Source organism: Phalacrocorax aristotelis, chromosome 1 (genome assembly GCF_949628215.1).
Source record: "Phalacrocorax aristotelis chromosome 1, bGulAri2.1, whole genome shotgun sequence".
Lineage (NCBI taxonomy): Eukaryota > Metazoa > Chordata > Aves > Suliformes > Phalacrocoracidae > Phalacrocorax > Phalacrocorax aristotelis.
Genome location: NC_134276.1, coordinates 160,822,495 through 160,836,779, shown reverse-complemented (window position 1 = coordinate 160,836,779; position 14,285 = coordinate 160,822,495). Strand labels below are relative to the sequence as shown.

At 47.0% G+C, this 14,285-nt stretch overlaps 2 protein-coding genes across 4 annotated transcripts in view; one reads left to right on the top strand and one right to left on the bottom strand.

The window, feature by feature from the left end:
- Window positions 1–14,285, bottom strand: part of NCF4 (neutrophil cytosolic factor 4) — a 138,181-nt gene that overhangs the window by 87,111 nt on the left and 36,785 nt on the right. The window lies entirely within an intron of this gene.
- Window positions 1–14,285, top strand: part of CACNG2 (calcium voltage-gated channel auxiliary subunit gamma 2) — a 51,964-nt gene that overhangs the window by 1,706 nt on the left and 35,973 nt on the right. The gene's annotated exons all lie outside the window — the stretch shown is intronic.

Here is a 14,285-nt window from a genome sequence, read left to right as displayed (position 1 = left end):
GCTTTGGGGCTGGGATTTTTCCCCCATTTGTTTGTTGTTGGGGCGTGGGTTTTTGTTTGGGGCTTTTTTTTTTTTTCTTAAGGTTTATGGTAAAGGCTAAAAATAAACAAGACTCTGAATGGAAAAATCAGCCTAAGTCTGATGTGGTAGAACTGAACAGCAACTCAGTGACATGTCTGATGGCAGAAGAGACACCGCTGCAGCCAACTTCTGGAATCAGACGTTCCTAAGGGAGGGGGAAAGAAAAGAGGGGCCAGTGATTCGCTTTTAAATATGTGTTGCTCAGTACTGCTATTGGCGTACGTGTGGGCTGGGGAGGTGGTCTTCAGCCTGTGCTGGAGGGATAGGGGCAACCAATGTAAATGCGTGGTTTATGTTACACACGTAGAGAGAAGGAGAGAGCGAGTGCACAAGAGCGCACATTACAGCCCGTTGTAAAAGCCCTGTTTATGAATCAGCTCCCAGCTGGAGGGTGGGCTGCCGGGGGTTTATGGACATCCAGGGATAACGTCTGTGTCTGTCGGTGTCCACCAGAGCTGGGTGTGCCTGAAGCTCCCCGGTGGGAGAGAACGGGGAGTGGGTACCGCAGAACTGATTTTCTAAGACCGGCACTGAGAGATGGAAGGCAGCGGGGGAGGGGGGAATAAACTATGTATGTCCTGATGCCTCTCACCAAAGCAAGCTAAAGCTGCTGTTTGGAAATGGTTGTGTCCGGGAAGAAGCGCGAATTTCCCCCCCGTTCTTGGTGCAAACGGTTGAGTGATGGCTGGACATGTTTTGAATAGCTAAGTGACTTCATTGAGCGATGGTCTATTTGACGCATACTGCATTTAGTGCCCTTTGTCAACCCAAACTGCTGCCTTTTAACATATCCTGCAGAGGAGCTCTATGCTGAATACTATATGCTGTCTCCACGCCAGAAAATCAATAGCGGTAAATTAATGGGGGATGTTTTAAACACACTCGCTCACACACACGCACACATTTCCTCCAAATAGATAAATATATAGAGGCATATATTAATAAAAAATGAAAAGCCTTTCACACAGCTATTCATTACAATGGGGGAAGGAGACGTCTCCTTAATTAAAAATTAATGAGAGGGAAGGGAAAAAAAAAAAAAAAGGAAGCCCAAATGCAAAGCCATGCAGGGAAGGGAGGCTGCGGGGAAGAACTCCCTTCCTGAGCCGTGTCCCCAAGCTGGAGGGCGGAGGGAGGCTGGGGTGGAGACAGGAGGTATGAGGACCCCGGCCGGGAGAGGCAGTGAATTCAGATCATGTCTATCTGCCCACAGAGCCATACCCAGAGGGACGCGGTCTGAGGGGGAGGAGGAAGGGGCGGGTGAGGTTTGTCAGATCGGAGGAGCTCATGGCTCCTTCTCCTTTACATCTGACAGGACCCCACAGGCACTGTGGAGAAGTGGCTTGCATGGCAAAGGAGAGTGCCAGGATGCTTCCAATTAGAAAGTCCAAAGTGCCCCCAGCCCCTCCAATGCTGCGCTGCCAGCCCAGTCCCCCTGCCCTCCCTGTCGATGCCCTCCAGCAGGCTCAAACCACAGCCCTGCATGAGGGGCGTGAAATGCAGCCTGAGCACAAGCTGCATGGCCCTGGCGGGGTGCTCTCGCTCACCCCAGCCGTGTGAGGGTTGGGGTGGCCCATTTCCCCAGCCCTTGGATGCTGGGCAGAAGTGGCGAGCAGGGTAGGAAGGTGCAATGCACCACACAGGAGCTGAGCCCAGCTCTCAGTCCCTAGCCTGAGGGCACAGGTTGCACCAAAACTTGGATAAAAGCTCAGTAGCAAGAGCATCTCAGCAGGAGGCAAAACCAGCCCCATGGTCACATGCCGAGCAAGGGCCTGGGCACAGGTTTGCCTCATGGGGCGGCACGGCACAGGTCGGGCACCACCGCTGCCGACACGCCTCTGCTTGGCTTCCTGCAGCCCCGCAGCCTGCATGGGCTGGTGGCTGGCACTCTCTTGCTCCCAGGACAGCACAGCCAAATATCCCCACCAGCCCTTGAAAAGCAGGACTCTTACTGTCACGTCTGACCACCTTAGGGGGTGTTATCTTCCTTCTCAGCAGAAGGAATCAGGAAGGTGTCCCTGTCTGACTCGCTGTCCCTGGTGAAAGCTGCCTGCTGGTGAGCAGGAGGGAGAAGCGTGCAGCAAAGGCTCCTTTCCCCCATGATGCAGATTTGTGGAGGGAAAGGCTTGATCCCAGGAGGCTGTAAAAAGGGCAAAACCCTTAGACTCGGCTCACACCCTGCCCATGGTGTGGCAAAGGCAACTGACAAAAGGTGTGGGACAGATGTGTTTTGCCGCCTGGGGTGGGTGTAAGGGCAGGTCCACAGGTAGTGAGGTAGTGGAGGGCAAAAGGTTTTGTAGCAAGAAAATAATGAAAGGAGCCCAAACTGCCTCCGGCTACTGGTAGGAACCCTCTGACAAGGATGTCTTAATTTCCGGGAATGTGGGGGAATGCTGACATTAGACAACACTGTAGGCTGTTAGAGATGGTGGACTACTCCTGTTCAAAATATTATGCTCAATTGTCTTTTCTCTTCTTGGCCACGATATCCAGTAGCAAAAATGGACATGGGGAGTCAGTTTCGGGCTGTACACACAGGCAGAATTGCAAGCTCCTCTTGGAGAATTTGGTCCCTGGACTTTCGATTTTCAGGTTCTCCTCTCTTCAGTCATTCTGTTCCCCACAGTGGACTTTCAGTCACCATTTTCAGGTTTTTGTATTGTTTCAAAGAGGAGTATCATTTGGGACGTTCCTCCTCTATTAGGATTTCTTTCCCCCCTTTCTTGTGTCCTACAGTGAGCCCCTGCTCCGTCGTAGGGCTAAAGCAGAAAGGTGGTGTCAGCTCACATTACTGCAGATCACACTTCTGATTTTTCTCCTCATCTTCCTTGAGATAACTCTTTCTCAGTCTTTGGGGTTGCCCAAATGTGTCCCCAGGCCATTCAAAAATCTTTGCCCTTCAAGAAAAATGGCCTTTCTCAGCCCTTTAACTGCATAGGCACAAAACACACATGTACACCAAGCAATTGAGATCTGCAAGCTCATGCCACACATGGGTACTGTACCTCTTACAACTTCGAAATGGCTGCAGATCTTCCAGCCTAACTCCTTCGTGGCACTGAATGCTTTAAAACCACTTTTTATTATGAATGATGTCTTGTCGAAGTCTTTCATTAGCTCCTGTAGATCTCCTACAAGATCTCAAAAAGTGAGTGACGATGCCTTACCATGGTCTTACAAAGCAAGCAGATGAAATGTAGTTTATATCTGTAGGTTATTGGTTTTGTCATGTCGTCATTATTATTAGGAAAGGGATGGGTCTGAGAGGCTTTTATACTGAGAAGGACGGAGAAGAGAGTCCAGGGCAGGCAAGCATGAGTGATGCACATGGGGTTAGACATCCCTGTAGATCTGACTGGTGTGAAGGCAAGTAATTGAATAGATGTTGGTGCAGAAAATAATTCCTGCCTAGAGACCCTTCCCAAGGAAAATTAATGAGCTGATCTGTTCCCTTTCCAGCTTGTTATATCTGAACAATGCATGAGAGTTAAGTGCAGTTTCAGTGTTTGCAAAAATGAAGAGCTGACAGCAAAGTGAGGCCGGGCACAGGCCATGGACAAGCTTCTGCCAGACAATTCTGGCGCTGCGTCGCTTCCTCGTGCTGCCTTCTCCCGCTGCTGTTTGCTCCTGGGCCACTCTTTCCTTTCACACCCATCTTAGGAGTGTTTTTTTCCTTATCTTCTCTCTTACCTTTCCTGATTTCCTTCCTTTTACCCTTCGCTTCTGTCAGCATCCCTAGTTTTGTGCTGCGGAATTGCCTGCCGTCCTACTTCTAAGGATCCACAAATCTGCTGGAGTCTTTTCCCCTGACTCTTGCTGTCCTAATCCAGGGGCTTTTCTGAACATGCAGTGAAAATAGCAGTAGATTAAGTCAGGGTCTCCATGTCTTCGCAGTTCAGGACGAGGAGCAGCCTAGCACAGCCCTGAGATGCAGCAGGAGGCAATGGCCCGGCACGTAGCTGATTGCTGCTGGCATTGCATCTGCCAGGGAAAAGGAGGATGCAGGGCTGGACAGGCCTCGGATGAAGAGGAAGACAAAGGGTTTTAAAAAGCAGGGTTGCAGATGGTGAGGGAGAGTTACTTGGGATCCCAGACCTGGGTGGGTTTGGTTCTCCTCTCAACTTAAATTCACACCTGACTGTAAGTCATCGAGAAGGTAGGCATTTGAGGGGCTGAGACCTGCAAGCTCAATTCCTTTGTAAAATTTGACAAGGAAATGCTGTTCTTAACCAGTGAGTTGCTAGAACTGACTTTTAAGTTGCCTTTAAATTATGAATCTTCCTACAGACCGAGAAAGAGGAATGGGTTAATATTGTCCTGAAATGCACCAGAAATTGCCTTGCTGAAGAGAGTGAGAGTGAAATGCAGTGGGAGGGACATGGAGATGCAGTGTGGCAGCAGTAATGTATAAAGAAATTACACAGAGATAGAACAAATGTCTCTTTGCCAGGGAGACCGGGAGCTATTCCTATCCAGTGTTTCCCTTTTAACCCATCCTTTTTCCCATGCAGCCCTCTGAACCCCTGTCTCACTTTGCTGTGGTTTGGTACGATCTAAGCAAGAGTTTTGGGGGAGGAGGACCGCTGAGGTTTGACAGCAGAATCTCCATATTTATTTAATTTAAAAGCAGTAGCGAGGAGATTGCCGGTGGCAGCAGGGAACATTTCAGGCTCTCAGATGGCTCTGCCCCCTGCCCCTGTTTTAAGAGCAGATTCCCAATCCAGCATACCCGGTTTATCCCAGGGGGAGCCCTCGCAGCTCCATTCTGCGCTTCTTCTCCCTTCCATATTGCACTCGTTGTCAGGGGATGTGCTGCTGCCTTTCATGGGCACCAAACCTTCCCCCTTGCAGGGGGCTCTCAGGAAGGAAAGGGAGCTGCTGCCGGGGGAATGGGTTAGCAGCGGGGCTCTTGCTCCGTCTCGCCCTCGCTGCAGCCCCCATCCCAGGGTGACAGCTACCCAGCAGGGGAAACAGAGCACAGAACAGGTCAGGCATACACAGAATGTATTGTAAATACTTGTATGCCTGAAAGTTATTTTCCCCTAGCTTGTATGACCCCAGCTTTTTCCTTGCCCTCCATCTTTGACTCATTCTATCCATCTCCATTTTAATTTGTTCTTGTTTCCCTCCCCTGTTTTTCCTCTTTACTTTTCTCTTTCATCTTCATGTCTCTTCTGTGCTTTCTCTCAAAAGCAGCTTCTCCTTCATTATTTCACCCTGTTTCTCTCCAAGTTCTCTGAAGCCCATCCCCCTTGCTCTTTCCTCTGTTATATTATCTTGTCCTTGCTCTCCTCTGTCCCCTTTGCTCCTGCTGTCTCATCTCTCTGTCCTCTTTCCTCTTCTCTCTGCCATCATTTCCCTCATCTCACATACAGTCATTCCCTCCAGCTGGAGGACCCCAGTCTTTTGGAGCTGTGCTGCCTCTACGCTCTAAAGCAACTCTTTTCCAACCCCTCTCTGGCTCTCCCCCTTCTCCTTTCTCTGGCCAGTGTCCCCCTTCCTCGAAGCAGTGTATGACACTAGTTGCTGTTGCTGCCTTCTCTTGCCTCCTGGGCAGCCCAGCTACCTCTAAGGGTGCTGAGACCCAAGCCCCTCCTTCTGCTCCCCTCATTGCTCATTGCCTGTGGTCAAGTCAACATCCCTCCACTTTGCTGCCTCCAACCTCTCGTGGCCGGAGGGCTCACTGGCAGCTCAGCTGATGAGCTGGCTCATCTGCATGCAGCCAGCAACTGGGCTGGAAGGAGCTCACGGCAGCCCTAAATACCCTCCCTGGCAACCCTCAGACATGGATCAGGCCAGGATCCAAATGTAAAATAAGGGTCTCTGTAGCCATAACCCTGGGGCAGTTGTTGTGCACTACAGTGAAGGATCTCCGTTTGTCAGGAAGGAGTGTCTCAGCAAGCAGTCATCCTTTTCAAGCTGTTCACAGGGGGATCATTTCCTCTGAGATTCTCAGGAATGCCTAAGGGGGTGAGGTGAATGGGGCTGGGGTCTCCAGGCCCAGTGGATCCTGATGGTCGGCTGAATGAACCTCAGTGAGTCATGTCAGAGGGTACCACTGGCTGGTAGGAAAAGGGGGATTGTGTACCGTGCAGGGCTCTACATGAACCACAGTGGTTCACTGGATGCCTGAAACAGGGATATTGCTGTTAGTGGCCCAGTGCAGCACATGGCTGTAGACAGAAAACCCACCACCAGCAAGTCCCCAGGCATAAGGAGTACAGCAGGGTGGATAGCAGAGAGTGCAAGAGCAAGGGCCTTCCAAGGCTGGGCTGCGGGGGGTTGCAAAGTCGGAAGAGGGTTCATAAAAGGGGGACAGGGACAAGGAGGAGTAGGAAAGACCGTGTGTATGAAGGCAGCCTGCAAGACTAGGCGTGTTTGCCTGGAAAAGGAGGTGAATGAGAGGGAAAGTGATTGGATTGTATTGAATAATGAATGGGCTAGAGAAGATGGATCAGTAGCTCTTGATTTCCCCATTTTGTAACACACAGACAAGAGGACCTGACGTGAGTCACCGGAGACCCAGTTAAAGCTTTCTCATTTGATGCGTATCAGAGCTGCGGAGCTCATTGCCACTGGAGCTCCCGTGGCCAAGATTTTAACAACATTTAGCAAGCAAGTGGGCATTTACGACAGAGTTCACGAAAATTAAGCGTCCTCCTAATGGATGTGAACAGCATTTTGGGTGTTTCGTAATTCAGCAATTAAGCCAGTCACCATAAAAACTAGGATAACATTTCACAAGGGCAGTCTATCCCCTATCTGACTGCCATGTGGCTCTTGCCTCTTCCCTGAAACATTTGTCAGGGATTAAACAGAGCTCAGATTTACTTAGTCTGGCATTTCTTTTGTTTCTAGATGCTATGCTATGCAGTTGCAATATAAGATGCAAACTAGGCCTGCGTTTCTGCTGGTGTCAATGACTGCCCTAATTTGACAAATTAACAGCGAGTTTAGGAATTTCTATCATATTTTTCTATGAAGGATCTGGGATAGAAAGCAATTAAGACCATATGGAATTAAGTGGAGTCCTTTTTCTTCATACCCCAGGGTATAAACTAAGTAGTTAGCAATGAAGGTGCTATATATGTGCGAAGAATTATTATTGTTGAAGTCCCTGCTTCCCAGAAAGCAATAGTCTTTGGGTCTCTTTGATGCTATCATGACTAAATTAGAAACGAGGTTGTCTCTTTTCTCTTGTATCTGTGGAAATGATTACTGAACTGGCATCTGATGACGTACAATACTGTAGTGTTTCTATGCACAATGATGAAGGCCCGATTCTCCCCTCGTTTGCGCTGATGCAACCTCACTGGCTCGGATGGAGCCACACTGCTCACGCTGTCCGGGTAGGCAAGGGGAGAGTGAGGCTGAGGAAGAGCTGTGCGTGCTTCCAAGGTCACTGTGTGTCCCTGCTTTGCCAGTGCCGTACCTGACGAACGAGGGGCTAAATTCAGTTCCAGTGTGAGTGGGTGCGAAAGCCCCAAAGTTAATGTGGTGCTGCACTTATTTATGCCAGCTGTTCACCCAGTCCAGCAGTTCATTTTTTAACTATTTCCATTTTCATCGTCTTTCACCCTCATTAGAAAAATTCAACCTGGCTGCCCTCCCTGCAGGGCAAAAATCCTCTTACGGGCTCCTCAGTTTGGATCAGTGTGAAAAATGGCAGAGGTGACCATGAACTACCTGGCATTCACCTTTCTCTTTTTCTTCTTTCTGCATTTCTATCTTTCATTGAATCTCTTCTATTTAATGACAGCTTTCTGTCTCCCAGCCCCATTCATCCTCTTTGTGTTACAGAAAAGCTCTCCCATAAAATTCCAAACTACACAATCAGAGTTTTCATAACAGGCCCTGCAGGATAGGTGAAATCCACTTCTCTTTCTGTGGCACAGGCTGCTGAAGATTTTACACTAGCTTCGTATCAAATCTATAACTCCCCAGAGAAGCATATGGACTTTATCCTGCACCTCCTATTCCCCCAGAGCATATACTCCTACCTGCTAGCTATGAAAAACAGAAAATAAGGATGGTATACAAAACCTTGAGAATGCAATGCCATCCTATCCATGAGTAGGAATTTTTCTGATGTGTGTTTTTGCTAGAAGCAAACAACTATAAATTTCTGATTTAGCTTGTTGTATAAAGTATACATTCTGTCAAATAAAGAATAACACTATCCACCTCCGTCCCCTGGATTTTCTATCCCTTTCTGATTTTTCTCTTCCTATTTCTCAGCTTTCATTCTCCTCCTGAACATGATTTTTTTTTAGTGCCTGTTTTATTTTTCTCCTCCCACTGCTTCATAACTACATTTCATTCTTAAATTTGCTGTCGCTCAGAGTACTTCTCTCTTTCTTCAGGTCTTGTTTATACCACCAGTGTAGCTGCAGTGCAATGGATCACACTTGAACACTGAATATTTCCCAGGTTTATGGTCATGTTCATTCAGTATCATAAACCAAGCACAGTCAATCAAACCACTTTTGTTCTAACCCTATTTGCTGACTGCTGCAACCTTACTGTGACCTCTCCATTTTAACCAGTAAATTTCTGAGAACCTGCTCCTGGAGCTTTATTTCCTCCTGAAGATGTTGCCTAATACTTTTCTTTCTTAGTTTCAATTTTTTTTTCATTCTTGGTTTCAATTTTTCTTCATTCTCTCCATCAGTTCCCTTCAGAATTCACTGTTTCTTCTTTTCTTCCCTTTTTCTCCATGTCATCTCTCATGTCTGCCATTTTCTCCCCCAGCCCTCACTCACCCCAGTGACATTTCTTCTCTTCCTTTTACATTTTAGCCCATAGTCCTCCTCTGTAGGAACTCCTTCTCTTGGCCCCATCCCATTCAGCCTCCATGGAGAGGTGGTGGAAAAGGACTGACAATGAAGTGTGTTTGTGTGTGTGTGTGTTTATGCACACATGCACATGTGCATCTCATTTCAGGTACAGTTGGTATGAAAGCTTGGTGGTCAAGATGCAGTGGTCTGTCTCTGACTTTTGCCTTTCAGACAGCCATGAGGAGTCATTTCCAAATGCAGATGCCCCCTAGAATTGCCTTCAGAGTACAGGGTCTCAAGGGATCAATCATCAAGAATTTCTGCTGCTTCTTTTTAGATTCAAGCATTGCCTTTTTCCTTAGGCTGAGGGTCACGGGTTTTTGAAGGGCAGTGTCAGAATCATGAAAGAAGACATTTTTCTCTTGCTCATTTTTGAGTGAGGGAGTGAATGAACTGTGATAAATATTTTTCTGTATATAGCTAGAGCTGTCTCAAAGAAGTGGCGGAGGAAACAGATGGCAGAGGCCCTTTATAGGCAGCTGCTGTTGTCTCTTAAGGTGTCACCATCACAAGAAAAGTGGTTGTAATTGGGGAACTTCAAGATCAGTAGCACCTGAAAGGACTCAAGCAGAACAGAATGTCATCCCGTGTGAAGGGGGGGATGGGGAGACAGAAATAAAATATTCAAAGACTAAGGAATGGTGCTTGAGAGGTGAAATAAAGTACAGGGAATAGATTGAAGCAACTATGAAGTTTTACTGAATGACATGACCACAGGATGGACAGTTTACCTGCATTTGGGAATTCATACTTGGCCACAGACAGTGGAAACATTGTAGGCAGGGTAAAGAGATGGTTTAGAATATTTTGGGGACAGCAAGATGGGCTGGTGTCCAGAGGAAACAACTGAGTGAGAGACAGAGATCCCCAATGCGCTGTGGAAATGCAGCTGGGGAAAGGTCCAGGAATAGCTCCTATCTCCTCCAACTTGCTTCAGAGCACCCCTGCAGTGCGTGCTTTTGGAATGAGGGGGTGCTACAGTTTGGTGTAGACGCCTCTGTCCCAGATATTCCTCAGATAATTTGCCTGCCTGGAGCCCTATTATCTCAGTGTATGCAGCACAAAAAGAAATTGTCAGTTGACCTGTAAAACAACAGAAGTAGAGTCATGTAGCTGCTCCCTCAAGAAATAACCAGGGCTAGGTTCCTTCCTATCTTCCAGGTTTAGAGGGGTTGCACAGTGGGCTAGACCCCTAAGTCTTTCAGTCATGGAGTTTAAATGTCTCCTTCTCCCCTTATGTCCCCAAAAGTAGGAGCCATGTACTCATTTCAAGGAAGAGAAAATTCGCAGAAAAGTTCAATGGGAGGTTTGGGAGGAAACCAGGGAGGATGACAGGGTCTATCATGAAGTGCAAGGGTTTGGGATAAAAGAGCAGCTGTGAACAGGCTTGGTGTTGGAGATTAATTGGAGCTGAATGCTGCACAGTGTCGTCTAGCTGAGACACCTCCATTGCAACTGTACTCAATAGTCTCGAAGGAAGCAACTGCAAAGAGCAGAGCAGTGCAGCTGTTTTGCTGTTGGGAAAGGGAGCAACAGAGAAACTAATATGTCTACCCTGCCGAGTGAACTGCAACACAAACAGCAGCGCGGCACACAGGAAAAGCATGGGATTGACAATTTTCCTAAATTTCAGGTGACCGCCTAATCATTGCACCACTCTTCCCCAATCATCGCTCCACTCTTCCCCTCTTCAGTCATCATTTTGTCCTTGTGTTTGCAGGAAAGCATAGCTCAGAAAGGCCAAGAACAGCTTTCCAGGAATTAATTCCAGGGGCTGTCTAAGATCACAGAAGAAAGGTGTTTTTCTGTGTGCTGCATCATTACAGCTTGGCCCGCATTTACAGGAACAGCGAGGGGGAAAGCATTCAGAGCAAAGCAAGAATGCGAGAAAGAACACTGTGAGGATGTAAAAGCACCAGGGCCAGGGAGGATTTATACTGTTCTGCAGAAACTGAAGGGATGGGTTGTTTCCGGGAGTAGACTGACTCAGCTGTGGAGAAAAGCATCTCTGCATGCTGGAAACAGAGGGATGGTTGGGGCTGGAAGGGTCTGTGGCAGCTGGAAGGAAACACTAGGCAAGAGGGGACCCAGGACTTGGACATGGTCTGGCGTGAGGAGGTGGTAACAGGAATGCAGTGTGAGTGCTGGAAGGGGATAATCGAGAAATATGGTCTGAAAGAGGAGGGTGAGTCAGGAGAAAGAAACCCTGGGACTCAGAGGTAGAAGACACTTGAATTGCTGAGAGAAGCAGGAATATCAGCTGGAGCTGGTGGATGGAGAGCCAGACCTCCTCATCCATCTTCCCCGCCTTGTGGAATGGGACAGATTTTCTCCTGTCTGATGCCAGCATCTGCCACCCCTAAAGGCCTTTTATCTCTCTCCCCCCTGCTCCAGACCGTGGGAGAAAGAAAGGTTTAGAAACACGTTAGACAGGGCAGGATCAATTACACAAACCAAACAACGATAGAGCTGCAGCAATTTGGAAAGTGTGACCAGTGGCTGCGGTTCCGTGCGGTAAAGTCTGACAAAGGAAAGCTGGGGAGAGGAAGAATCAAAGGAGTTTGAGTATAAAATTTTTGTCCTGACTTGGTGATGCCAAGAAATTTATCTATATAAGCAACTTAAGGCAGACATAGTCACCTCCTACGCTGAAGCTCTCTGCTGGTCTCACAGCTGATAGCACATGAATTTGTCCTTCTAGAGGCCTGGGGTACAGTTTTCATGGCAGAGAACCCATGGTTTGTCCAGATTATCTTTAGTAAAGCTGGGGAACCAAAACTTAATGCTCCTTTCTGGCTGCTCCTCTTTGGCAGAGGGTTTCTGAGTATTTTACCTTTTATTGCCATTGTGCCATTGCAGCTGCACCAAGATGCTTCATGTAGGGTGGAAACACCTTTATTCTAGACAGTGTGATACACAAATGCTGTCGTACCTACATCAAAGAAGTGACAATCTAAGATGACAAATGACATATGAAAGGCAGCAAAGCAGAAGACAGCAAACGTGTAGAACTTGTTTCTGCATTGTTGCTTTTGACATCAGTAAGAGGGTATTACACCTATAACTGATGACTTCTTCTTGAGGTAGAGCAGAATGCAGAACAAGGCATGTCTGCCCAGTGCCAGGCAGTGCCAGAAGGAGATACCCGAGTAACTCTAAGCAAACCAGTGTAGGTATTTCAAGCCCTAATGGCTACTCAAGCATGGTGCTCTGCACAGGCAAATTAGCAGTGTGTCTGAGAGCTGTCAGGATGCAGTGCTTACTCAGGTGTGCTGCTTCCAAGACCCATGCAAGGTCACATTACATTGTGGCACGGAGACATACAGTAAGAGCATCTCTCAGCTCTGAATCCAAATCAAATTCATGTATCCCCATATGGGCATGCCTGTGTGGTTGGAAGGTTTTTCCCCCCATACTTGGTAACCACAGGTGGTCTGAAAGGAATGAATGACCACATCTCATTCTGTTCCTATGGGAGGGGTACTGTATTATTTGGGGTTCTGAAAGGAAGCTTCATCCCAGACATGTCTCCAAGTGCTTGAGAAATCTGGAGCCAGAAGATGGCATCACAGCTGGACTTCTCCTTTGCAGTTTTAGCAGGCAAGGCTGAAGGACAGTGAGACCAATCTCCATGTGACCTGCAGATCCTGTCCTTTCACATGAGGGCTGAAGCTTGCTGAAAACGCAACACTGGAATGCTTTTGCCCATGTGGTATCTGCCCTGGGGATACACGGCCACTTCTGTCTCTAGGGTTGTCATTTACCAGTGAAAATTCATTGGATTCATGACAAAACTGCAGGATTTACCAGCAAAGAAATAGTTTGTTCTGAAAAAAAATAAAATCTGATCTGGAGGTGGTAATTTACTCAGACACCCAAGAGATCACTTATTTTGAGTATCTTGTTTAATTCTCACTGAGACTGCTAGTTTTCTGACATTCTTGATCTTAGTTTTCTTGAAAAAAGGCATAATATGTTACATGGCTTCTTCCCCGTAATAAAAACGAAGGAAAGGACTCCAGGAGAGGAAAGCTTCATGGCCATCACTTCACTGAGCTGCCTCACAGGAGGGACAGAGGGTGAACCCACATCCACACAAATTCTTAAGACCTGTATGAAGCCCTGCTCTTCTTTGGGATCCACGTGAAGAATTAGATCTCAGCAACAGATACACAGTCAGTAGCTTTTCTCAAATAATGAACTAATCAGAAACACTAAAAATAGGCTGCATTGGAACATCAGTTCAGCCATTTGGAATGTAGAGCAAACGGCACTGAATGTGTTTAATGAAGTGAAAGAGCTTTGTTTTTAATCACTGAGCTATTGATAAATTGTTGATAGGGGATCAAATGTCGACTTTGCTTTCAAATGTTGTGACTTTATGAACCTGCCAAGACCCTCTTGAGCCACCCTTGTTCCTTTCACTGCTAATGTAGTAGGACTTCCTGCCCTTTTCAGGACCTAAAACAAGAATAATTGTAATGTCGGGTTTTTTTTTTTTTCCTATCAAATAACAAACATTTAGCCTCTGTGCCAATGATCAATCTTCAAGAATAAATGCTCATAGTTGCACAAAATCAGACCCTGGGAACTGGGTCGGATATGTGAGAGAAGATGACAAGATGGGAGGCAGATCAGTTCACATCTCTACATGCTGTTATGAGAATAACACCAGGGCATTAGATTGGGAGGACAGGGAGAGCGAGTGAGGGACAATCTGGTTTTTAATTGCAAAATGAGTGGGGGATTGGGGTAGAGCCGACAGCTGAGGGGAGATTTAATTTTCATGCAGGGAAGGAAGAGAGCTGGGACCTCATGGATGTTAGATCAAGGGACATGCAAAAGGAGCGAGGGAAACTGAGGCTCTAATAGGAAAACTTGGGTCTATTATGAGATAATACTATTGAACCAGCTTAGTTCATGACAGACCCTACTGGCTGTCCTTCACATGTGGACTAGATCTTCCAGCATGGCTGGATTATAGTAGATCCAGAATGACGGAGGAAAAGAGTCTTAAACCACCATCCCTGAATTTATGTCATCCAGGTTTTCCCCCTACAAATGGAATTGGAATTTAAGCAAAATTCTGTGCTGTTTTGTGCTATTAAATGGGGTGAAAGACAACTGGAATGAATTTGAAGACCAAGCTCTGTACCTATGCTCTGGCTGACATATGCTAATACATTGGTGATCTCAGGGGGCAGTTTGCTATGCACCTTGAAGTTATCTTTACTTTTCCTTCCAGTGGAGAACCATAGTGTCTTTCACATGGTCTGCAGGAAATCTCAAACCATATTTGAGATATAGTTTGCACACTTTACAAGAATGTTTTAACACTGGTTTGCTTGGTATACACAGTCCTTAACA